Source organism: Chelonoidis abingdonii, chromosome 2, assembly GCF_003597395.2.
Source record: "Chelonoidis abingdonii isolate Lonesome George chromosome 2, CheloAbing_2.0, whole genome shotgun sequence".
Classification (NCBI taxonomy): Eukaryota; Metazoa; Chordata; order Testudines; family Testudinidae; genus Chelonoidis; species Chelonoidis abingdonii.
The window spans coordinates 53,029,833-53,040,860 of NC_133770.1; positions in this window are offsets into that span (position 1 = coordinate 53,029,833).

Consider the following 11,028-nt stretch of genomic DNA (forward strand, 5'->3'; position numbering starts at 1 on the left):
GCGCAAAACCGATTTTATAACATCGGTTTTGTAATATCGGTTTAAACTACTTCGAAATAATCGTGCAGTGTAGACGTACCCTGAGTATCACTGTGACAGAGTGCTAGGCAAGAATAGCAGAGCTAGCACTCTGGTCAGCAATTCCAATCAGACAATGCAAAATGGAGCTGGTTAAACAGCTGTGTCTAATTTGTGGGTGGAGCAGAGCTGGAAGCAGGGCTGGCTCTAGGGTTTTTGTGGCCTCTAGCTGCAAAAAAAAAAGCTGTGATCGCGCTCTGCGGGAACTCTACCGCTGCTGCTTCAGTCTTTAGAGGCAGGTCCTTTGCTCCGAGAGGGAGTGAGGGACCCGTCGCCGAAGAGCTGGACATGCCGCTCCTTCTCCATGGCCGCCCCAAGCACCTGCTTGCTAGTCTAGTGCCTGGAGCCGGCCCTGGCTGGAAAGCTAATTAAGTCATTAGGCAAAGGAAGGAAGTAAAAGGAGGGAAAGCAAATAGCAGGGAGAGGAGAGAGATGGCTCTTCCCTGCTTCTTGCAGGATCTGAGTGCTCCCTAGTACTGTTGGAGCAAAACTGTACATAGTATGAAGGTGGTGGGAAGCCACTGTAAATAAACTACACAAGGTGTTTGACGAGCACAAGGGTCTCTGAGCAGTTTGTGGACCAGAGCAGACTCAGGTGCCAGAAGGCCCTGTCACAATCATGACCATTTTGGAAAAATGAAATGTAAACATCTCAATATTTTGAAAGGCCTCACATTTTTTTGCACACTTTGTACAACAGATTATACTTTAATCCTTTTAAAATGCATCTTATTGCTCAGAACCACTTGTGACCATATGCAAGTAAAAGCCCCAATTTTGCAAATATACATAACTTTGCTCAGTGAGTAGTGCCATTGTGGAATTTTGATGCATGATGACTTTGCAACTTCATGAAACTGACAGTGTATGCAAAAAGCATGTGCCAAAATGTTTGCCAAATTGGGGCTTGTAGTGGACTGTTTACTCCTAGCACTGTGACAAAATACAGTGCAGTTTCAAATTAGAAAGACTCAGCACACAATTTACTGTGAAAAATACAAGCGCTATATCTTTTTTATATTTCCCCGTTTGGTTAAACAGGAATAGAGCTGGGCCTGGTGGTATACTTTCCATTCTTGGTTAGACAAAGTGTAACTTCATTCCACAGCATAATTTTAGACTGAAATAAAAATATTTTGGTGTGGTCTCTGTTTACATTTTCTTTAAAGTGATCTAAAGCCACAAAAATGTATTTGAGCCTAATTTCAGATGTCTGTGCTTTAAAATTGCTATGTAACTTTCCAATTTCAGACTTTAACTAATATTTATTATTTTCCATTTGAAATGTTTGTACTCCTAGCCAAATATGATCTGACTTTAAAAGTATGCGTCACTTCTTGAATGTAATTCTCCTGTCTCTTGCTCTGAAATGGCCATTGCACTCAAGAAATCCAAACTACAATTCCTCTTCCTTGGCTTCAAACTATTTAATGGAATAATCTTATTTTATCAAACATTGTATAATACATAGATAGATACTCTTTCAAAGTGCCATTAACATCTTCATATGATGCAAATCTAGCACTGAGAGAAGTGTACTCTGTTTTCTTCTTTAACATAGATAATGTTAAGACAAATTCCTGAGTACAGTACTATAGTAATTGCTTCGTTGCCTTTTGTACTATACGAGAGCACCTGCTACTACTGGTATAGCTTGGGTTCACTAGCTGTTTCCTTATTCATTATTGTTACACATGTTTACATCCCAGTAATAAATATATAATAGAAAGTATAACCTTCAACTTTAACTATGCTAATATGATGGAAGACTTCAGTCAAGGAGCAAAGACATCCCAATGGACTCAAAGAAAAAGCTTCTGTTTCCAGAGATTTAGATAGGAGCTATTCTTTTATGTGCTTCTGTAATTTTTTATCCTTATCTTAAGGACCAGCTTCTGTAAAGTGCAGCATGAGATCAAAAAGTTAAGGGTGCTCAGCCCCTTGCACAATCAAACTTTTGTTTGAGATTACAAGTCTAGGGTGAAACTCCTTAATCCTCACAAACATGCTTTTAGTATGGCTAACATATACAGAACCTTTTAAAATAAAAAAGTTACATTGCACATACTATACGAAGCTTAATAGATGCTTTAAAAATACATTTCTATGATTTCATTTCCTAATGTTGTTTTAACTACAAAATCACCGTGGGCTGATTACAGAAAGATCTGTGTTACCCAAGGAAATTCCTGAAGCTCCATTCTTTGAGTTACAAAGAAAATGCAAACATACTTAATGAATGCTAAGTTTCTCACACACAAACTGGAAAAAAAGCTTTAATGCAAACGTTTGTTGCAAAGTACTCAGTGTTCTTTCTTCCCTTTGCTGGTATTCAGTTTCCTTGAAGGTCTCCCAGAAGCTCTAGTGCACTTGGGTACCAGAATGATGGCAGGGGAAAGAGGAACAGAAATGGAACTAAATTTGCACTATATGAAATGTGATAAAACTAGTGTTTGCTGGTGCACATTTTTAATACTCTACAAGTAAAGAAAGGTTGACTGGTATCAGTAGAGGGGCCCATGTTAAAATAGTTTGGGTGCCTTGATAGAAAGGGCAGCTTTAACTGCATTTCTTGGTTTTCGAATATGGGGCCTTGGACAAAAGCAAACCAAGCCCACTCTCAACATGAGGTAGTCAGCAAAATGTGGCAGAAACACAAACTCTCAATCTGATGTCTTTGTACATTGGTATTCAGATTTGAGTTGGGTGTGGCAAACTGAATTTGAGCCTCTCTCTTCCTTTCCTTTTGCCCTCCTTTCCATAGTATCTAGTTCTGTGGCTAGCAAAGCCAAGCCCAGAAGTAATTTTTTTCCTGCCTTCTTTTCATGCTTGAAGATTTTTTTCAGACTTCACTGATTAAGCCGTAATGTGTCATATCTTCTTTTCTCCATAAGCTGGATGGGAAACATAAGGCGCTGTAGCATGAGTTAGTAGGTGGTATTGATCACTCTATACTGAACAATTGACCCAGGCTTATGTTGATGGGACACTAAGCTGCTGGAATGTGGAGCCTTGGGATGCTAGAAAACCATGATCCTGACCACTTGTTTATTAAAGATTTTTTGCAAGTGTGACATGTCTTCTGAACATATTCCCACTAAATAACTGTGTTGTACTTACTTAATTGCTCCCATAGACTCTGCTAAATACAGTTCCTCTTATCCTATCCAAAAATGTGTTGTGGTGGTGCATGATGTCACATTGGCAGCAGTCAATTTTCACATCAGAATTGGCTGCACCTAACTTCCAGACAGGTCTGTATTATATATTAGTTAGATCAGTAAAGTTTATAAAACACTTCAGGATCAGCCTGAAGAGGGACTACAGAAATGTAAGATACAATTGTGTTCTATTATTTGGTGTGGAACTACTCCAGTTTGGCAAAGTGCACAGTGGGACTCCCTCTAAGCCCTGAGAAATGGTTGTATTCAGGGTTTCCAGGCTGTGTTCTGCTGTAAGCTTCATTTGAGACAAGACTGAATGCTTTTCATAGTAAAATCCTTCCAGGAGGTATGTTTAATTTTCAGCTGTGTACCAGGTGTTGTTAAAGAAAATATCTAAATTCACTCTTGTTTTTGTGCAAAGAGCTGAACAGTCCTGTGGCAGTAAAGCTGAATGACAGTGGTATTACAAACTTAGTGAGGGTGATGTGTGACTTTAGATGGCTGAGCTTTACATTTACATTATAACAGCAGCATAAAAGAAGCCTTGTTTGAGACCTGTCATGAGTCCTGAGTGATCAACTGGTGAGCAGTCAACACCTTATATAAGAGGCATCATAAATGTCACACCTATTCTGTAAAAGTAACCAGTAGGTTGCAAATGAACACTTCAGGTCTGCATATTTGGGTATTCTTAGCCCAGCAACAGATAATTGTAACCAGGTGTTAAATAGAATCTGCTGGACACTTCAATGTGGTTATTGTTTCACACACTACAGGCAAGCTGTATTTATTTTGTCTTTTTCGAGAATCCACTTTATTTAACAAGTGCTTTCCACACTGTGAACTTGACATGCACAGCTTGTCTTTACTTTAGCTACCACCCTAAGCTTTAACTCTGCAAATATGTGTCTGTGCATGTGTTTTGACATGATCGGGGTCTTAATTCTAGTAAGCCCAAGCAGCAGTTCATATGAATTCATGCAGGTTAGGTTCAGTGGGGTTATTCCAGACTCCTCACAGTGAAAAGGCTGCATTTGTTTGTCTATATCCCAGGACTCCAACAACTTATGCATTGGCTTTTGTTTTTTTTTTCTCCTCTTTATCCATAGGGTAAAGTCCTGACCCCAGTGAAGTCAATGAGAGTTTTGCCATTGATGTCTGTGGTGCCAGGACTTTATCCCTAGTGTATCTGCTTTGCTGCATGTAGTATGAAAGAGCAAAAGTGGGGTGGTGTTTTTCTTTACTAGTGGAGTTTGTTAAATGTTTAGGCAAACCATTTGACCATAAATGGTGTTTTGACCAGAACAAAATTTGTCAAAGAAAACTTTCATTTTGGTGGCATTTTTTGGGGTGGAGGGAGGTTTGTTGGAAAATATTCTGAAATGTTTCATGTCTCGTCCATTTCAGATTATTGTCACACTGACAGTAGTTTGCAGGAAAATGTTTTGCTTTAAACTCCCTCTACACTAGTTCTTTTTATGAACATTTAAAATCTTTCCAAAAGTCTTCAAACTGCTGTTCCTCTTTTCATTTTTTAAGTGTTTATATAAGTGGTCTGTTAAGTTTATCCCTACTGTATGTGAAAGGGCATTGCACAGCCCATTTCATGTGAGGAAGTGGAGATGCAAAGCTTTAGCAGATGTCACCCATAAGAAACTATTTGCCTATTTTGTGTTTTAGAAAGTAAAAAAAGAGGGCTGTTGCTTAAAATAGTCCATATGGGGTTTTTTTGCACAAATCTCTAGAGAAAGACACTGGACTCCATGTGCAGTGACTGAAGCATTACTAAAATCTATTCTACCTGATCTATAACCAAACTGATTGCCTTTGCCTTTCGGTGGTCTGCAAAGTTCCATTTAATAAAGGACATTTCATGACCCTTGTCTGTATTTTTGGGGCGGGGGGAAGTGTTTTCTTTTAATTTGCACCATTTTGTACTCCTTTTGGGGAAGGAGGCTTGTAAAATAATGGTTGGTTTTGTCTTGAATGATTATTGAATGTGGATGGAGCAACACTATGCTAACGGTCCCCTGCTAAGTCTGTTTATTTTAAAAGCTAATAAAGTCTTAATTCCCACAAGAATTCACCCAAATCCTTCACAATCACCTGTTTATAATGGCTAGAAGAACAGCAGACCTTTCGGTAGCCTTTAGAAATGGGCTTCATTGTATTTTGCACCCAGCAAGTGTGGATATTTTGTACTCTATGAAAGAAACACAGGGCGGCTACTTTGAACAGCTTGATGAGGCTCTACATCTTTGTCTCCTGCATTTAAATACAATTTAAAGCTCAAAGTTTCCCCTCTTCTCAAGTTTGACTTCTACACCTTAATCAGGTGCTGACCAAGGCCCTCATTTCTCCCCCAGCACTTGCTGCTGCTTGATATGCATTTTAATCATGCAGGCCAAAATTTTCAAGAGTAGCAATGATTTGTGGGTGCCGAACCTCAGATTCTGAAAATCAGGCCCCATTAAGGTATGGCGAGACAGACACTAAATATTACTCATCTTGAAAAGTATTAGTCACAGCACATACAGCTAGCAATTTTTTTCCCCAATGGAAGAAACACATTTTGCTAGTAAATTAAGCAAACATCTGGTGTAAACTGGGTAATATGCTTTGAGGTTCTTATGGGTTGTATAAGTTACTTTATCTTCCACTAACAATTCTCATCCAGTGATATGTTGACATGAGTGCCTATACAGCCACTATCTTATTTCGAAGAACCTAGTGCCAGACTAGTTTATATCGGTGTTGCTTTCTTATTTTTAGTCAAATACCCCTCAGAATTAGCTTTTATACAGTACCTTCATGTAGGTGAAGGCAGCATAACTGGATTTAAAATGTCTGTACATCATTCAGTACTTTGTCCTTTTAATTGGCCATGTTAACTTTTTCACTCTGCTATATATATATGGAACTACCAGTGGGCCACATAGCAGACATACAGACCAGCTACAAGTACCTTGGCGTCCCACAGTCACATGGAAACCATGATGAGGAGGCAAGGAAGACAGCAACATCCAAGTATCGCCAAAGGATATGGACAGGTCCTGAGAGCCAGCTCAGTGGGAAGAACAAGATCCTGGCATCAACAGATATGCCTGCCGGTCATCAAATACCCTGCGGTATAGTGAGCTGGCAAAGGAGGAAATGGAGGCTGCGATGTGAAGAACCCGGAAGCTCCTGCACCTGCATGGAGGTTTCCACCCCAAGTCCAACACCCAATGACTGTATACGAGCGGAAAGAAGGCGGGCGGGGCTTGGTGAGCGTCAAAAGCCACTGTCTGGACGAAACCCGAACAGTCCAGCAGTACATCAGTACGATGGCCCCCAAAGATGAGCTGCTGAGAGAATGCCTAGGCAGCAGCAGACATGGGCAGAACGACCAAGCGGAAGAAGTTGCCATGGCAAACAACCCTGCATGGGATGTACCATCGACAGATAGCTGAGGTGGCTGAATTGGAATCCTACCAGTGCGCTTGGAAAGGGCTGACAAAGACACACTGAGGCCTGAATCATAGCGACAGGAACAGGCACTGAGCACAGATTCCATCGAGCGGGGTCTTGCCACGTAGAGAGGACCCATAGGTGCAGATTGTGCAGGAGGCCTCAAGAGATTCCAGTCCAACAATGTGCAGGATGTAAGATGCATGGCAGAGGATATTATCCTAAGTTACACTCAGCATACGGTGAACACAACTTGTGGCTGGCAATTGTGATACAGGAACCATCTGCACAGGTTATGGGCTAACCCTCCAAGACCAGATGGGAGATTCCAACAGAAGGTTGTGAGAACAGCAGGGCTAAGATTCTGTGGACTTCCAGATCCATGGACAGCGAGGTACTGGCCAGTCAACCAGACATGCGTGAGTTATAGACAAGGACCAGAAGACAGCGTGTAGGTGATAATATAGCAGTGCCAAATGACAGCAACATCAGGAAGAGGAATATGAGAAGCCTGGAGAAGTAACAGGGCCTGAAAGAGGAATTAAGAGGACTGTGGAAAGTGAAGGCCAAAGTGGTCCCAGTGGTGGTAGGAGCCCTCGGGGCTGAGACTCCTAAGCTGGGGGAGTGGCTCCAACAGATCCCAGGAACAACATCAGAGCTGTCTGTCCAGAAGAGTGCAGTGCTAGGAACAGCTAAGATACTGCGCAGAACCCTCAAACTCCCAGGCCTCTGGTAGAGGACCCAAGGTTGAGGAAGACATATACCACCCATAGGGGTGAGAGGGGAATTATATATAGCAATCTTTTCATTTCACTCTTTTATAAAGGAGCCACGAATGTATTGAATCTAACATTCTAAAGCAGTTGAATCCTGTAGATCATTGCTGTATCATAAAAATGAATTAACAGAACTTAGTTTCTGTAGGGTTCAAAAGCAACTATGATTTACTTGGAGAAAATAGTCAGTATCCCCAGAACTGAAATTCCCAAGGGATGATAAATTGTTACTTGGTAATTTTTCAGTTGCTACTTCAAGTGCTCTAACAGTATAAATTTAAAGCATCACTTATTCCTGTTTTGTTTTTGTTTTTTAAAATGAAGATATGTTAATATTTTGCAATGTTTTCATTCTGATTTGGAATAAAAAATAGTTTTAAAGTTTCCAGTGAAAATATTTGTGGATTTTTCACGCTGACAGTTAAACAGATCTAATGTAGACCAGGCTGAATGGATTGAATGAATCTAGCTACCAAACAGAGCTGCCATCACAGGAGCATACTCTTAGGGCTGGTCTACGCTAGAAAATTACATTGACTCAGCTATGTCACTGAGGGAGTGTGAAAAATCCACACCCCTGAGTAATGTCTTTAAGATGACCTAAGTCCCCATGTGACCAGTGGTATAACTAGGGTGACCAGTTGTCCTGATTTTTGGGTCTTTTTCTTATTTAGGCTCCTATTACCGCTCACCCCCATCCTGATTTTTCGCATTTGCTCTCTGATCACCCTAGCTATAACCATTTAATTTCTAATGTTATTAGCTGAACAAGTAACCCAAAGAAAATACCCAATGTAAATCAGGGAGCTCTAAATAGCTTTAAAAAAACCCTAAACATTAGCTACACCTAGTTCTGTTTCCCATGCCAGTTTGTATCATATTATGAAACATCCCACCTTGCTACAGAGGATCTTATATCAAATATCTATGTAACTCATCTAACAGATTTATAGAGCCATGATATTCTGTTTTCAGCTTTAGCTATTTGTAAGACAGGAATGGAAAATTTCCTCCTTTAGTGTTACTTCTGATGTGCTGCAGAGGTCATCTCATCTTAAAATTCTGACACAGGACTAGAAAGAAATAGGTGTGATGTGACATTTAAAGCAGGGCAAAAATATAGCAGCCTTATTGTCTGGCTTCTTGAAATGCTGCACATTCCGCAAGAAGCGTTATGAATTCCTCAGAATGTTGCAGGATGAGGATGGGAGGAATGTTAAGATTCAAAACACAGTACAAATAATCTAACATTAAACTACTTTACATAATGCAGGCTTGCCAGCATTTTTAGTTATAAATGGGTGACTGCCATTTCTAAAGCTTGTCAGCTGGAGAATCTTGTCATTTCTAATGGCCATCAATTATATTGGGATAGACCTCAATATTGATGGAAAATAAATAAATTTTAATTTATTGTGTTAGGACACATCACTACATTTCTGCCTTATATTTTTTAAGTAACAAAGATTTTTATACTGATCATGCTTGGAGGATAACAGGCTTAGTCTTGATTTTAATAGTCTATATTCAGGATCAAAAGAAGTCTTGTGTAAGAGGTGTTAGAAGCCATAAAGCAAAGCTATAAAAACAGGTTTTTCCTTTTTCTCTAGACTATTTTTAGGATAAAGTTACTTATGGCTGAACAACCCGAAACACCAGAGAGAGTAAATCAACTGTAATGGAAGTGCCCTATCATACAAGAACGTGAACAGCAAGTATTTCTTAATTATAGCTTTAAAGGCCACATTGCATATTCACTGCATAAAGGTGGGCATCAGGAAAGTAAACAAACCGGACTCCCAAAACTAATGCATGTCACATAGTGACCTGGCCTTTAAAAGGGTGGGGCCTCAGCCTCACCTGTGCCAAGTGTAACTTCCTTTCCCAGCTGAGCGTACAAGAAAGTAAGAGCTAGATCCACTATAGGACTGGAATGTTGCAATACCTAAAAATCTATGTACTTTGCTAAGGATTCTCACAGGAAGCTCATTGCGTAAAGAAAACTTGCCAAAAGAGGTTACACAGATGTACCCAAAAGTCTATATATTCTAACATTCATAACTCTGGTTGGGAGCCATATTTTTAACATGAATGGAGACATACAGTATTGGCAGAGTTCTTGCAACATTGTGGCACCCACTTCTTGCAAGTGCCCCTTTCTGGTCAAATGTGTCTGAGGTCTTTTAATAGTCCTAGCCCTAGTATCAGGCCATAACCACCAAAGCTTCAGCCCTGGAGGCAATGGTTTTGGCCCTTTGGTCTACTCTGGCCCCAGCCAGGCCACTGAGTAGTTTAGTTTCCCTTCTGGGGATTTCTCACTGTCTGACTGTAGGCCACCCCCACCCCATTTGCTACTGGGGAACTGGGAGAGCCAGGATCACCCACTACTCCTGGTCCCAAGTCCAGAGACTCTAAGAATAGGAGTCTCTGCCACCATGTCCCTTTGACGACACTGCTTTCAATTCCCTGGTCCACCTCCTCACAGCCCCAGCCTTTGCCAAAGCTTCACCCTTACCTCAGGGCTCATCTAAGTTCAGGACCAGCAGCCAGCCAGGGGCTCTTCCTTACTGCCCTGGTCTCTGCTAGCACTGAGCTGTCTGTGGTGCTTCAGTCCCCTTTGACCAGCCAGGAGCACCAGATACACTCCTCTGGCTCCAGAAAGCAACTGACTATCTCTGGCTCCTGCAACTCCTTTTATATGGTCCTTCGGCTGCTCAGCGGACTCCTCTAGCAGCACTGAAGGGCCCCCCGCCACCGAAGACCCAGACCACGGCCAGGGCTCACGGGGTCCCTGGGGGGCCTGGGGCAAATTGCCCCACTTGTCCCCCACTCCGGGTGGCCCTGGCTCCATGTCTCTTTCTCCGGAGAACAACAGACACAGACAAAGGGAAGTTTTTTTCCCCATTTTAAAAAGTTCTAGCTTCCCATTGGCTCTTTTGGTCAGGTGCCCACTCCTTTTCCTTTACCTGAGGAACTCTGTTAACCCTTTACAAGTAAAGCAAACACAGAACAACCACCAAGAGGGACTTTATATCTAACTGGCTGGCTGGGTGTTCATAAAAGGGAGCCCCCCCACACACACACACCACTTCATTTGTCACTCAGGCTTTTCCTCCTCCTCTGCTGAAATCACTGTTAGCTAGTCAGCTAACTAATTAACCAACCATTTAGTTAAATATAGAGAGTTTTAAAAAAAACTATTAAAGAAAAATAACAAACTGTAAATGACTCTTTCCCCATCATCACATTCAAATAAGAGGAGAATTGGTAAATCATGCTGGTTGAGACAGTTTAACTAAAACAGTTTGACTAAAATCAAATAACATTCCAAGTACAAAATTAAAAGACATTAGTTTTCCCTCCCAATATCCCCTTTCTATAATTAACACGGCCAGAGCTTCCCTGTTGAAGAGTTAATGCTTCAGAGTTAGGGAAAACAGCTGGCTTTCTGCCACTGGGACTCACATCTTTCTGCCACTGGGACTCCCAACCCACACCTGGCCTTTTGCAAAGCAGCTGCCCTGGCTACTTACCCTCATGGAGTCTGAGTTCAGCATATA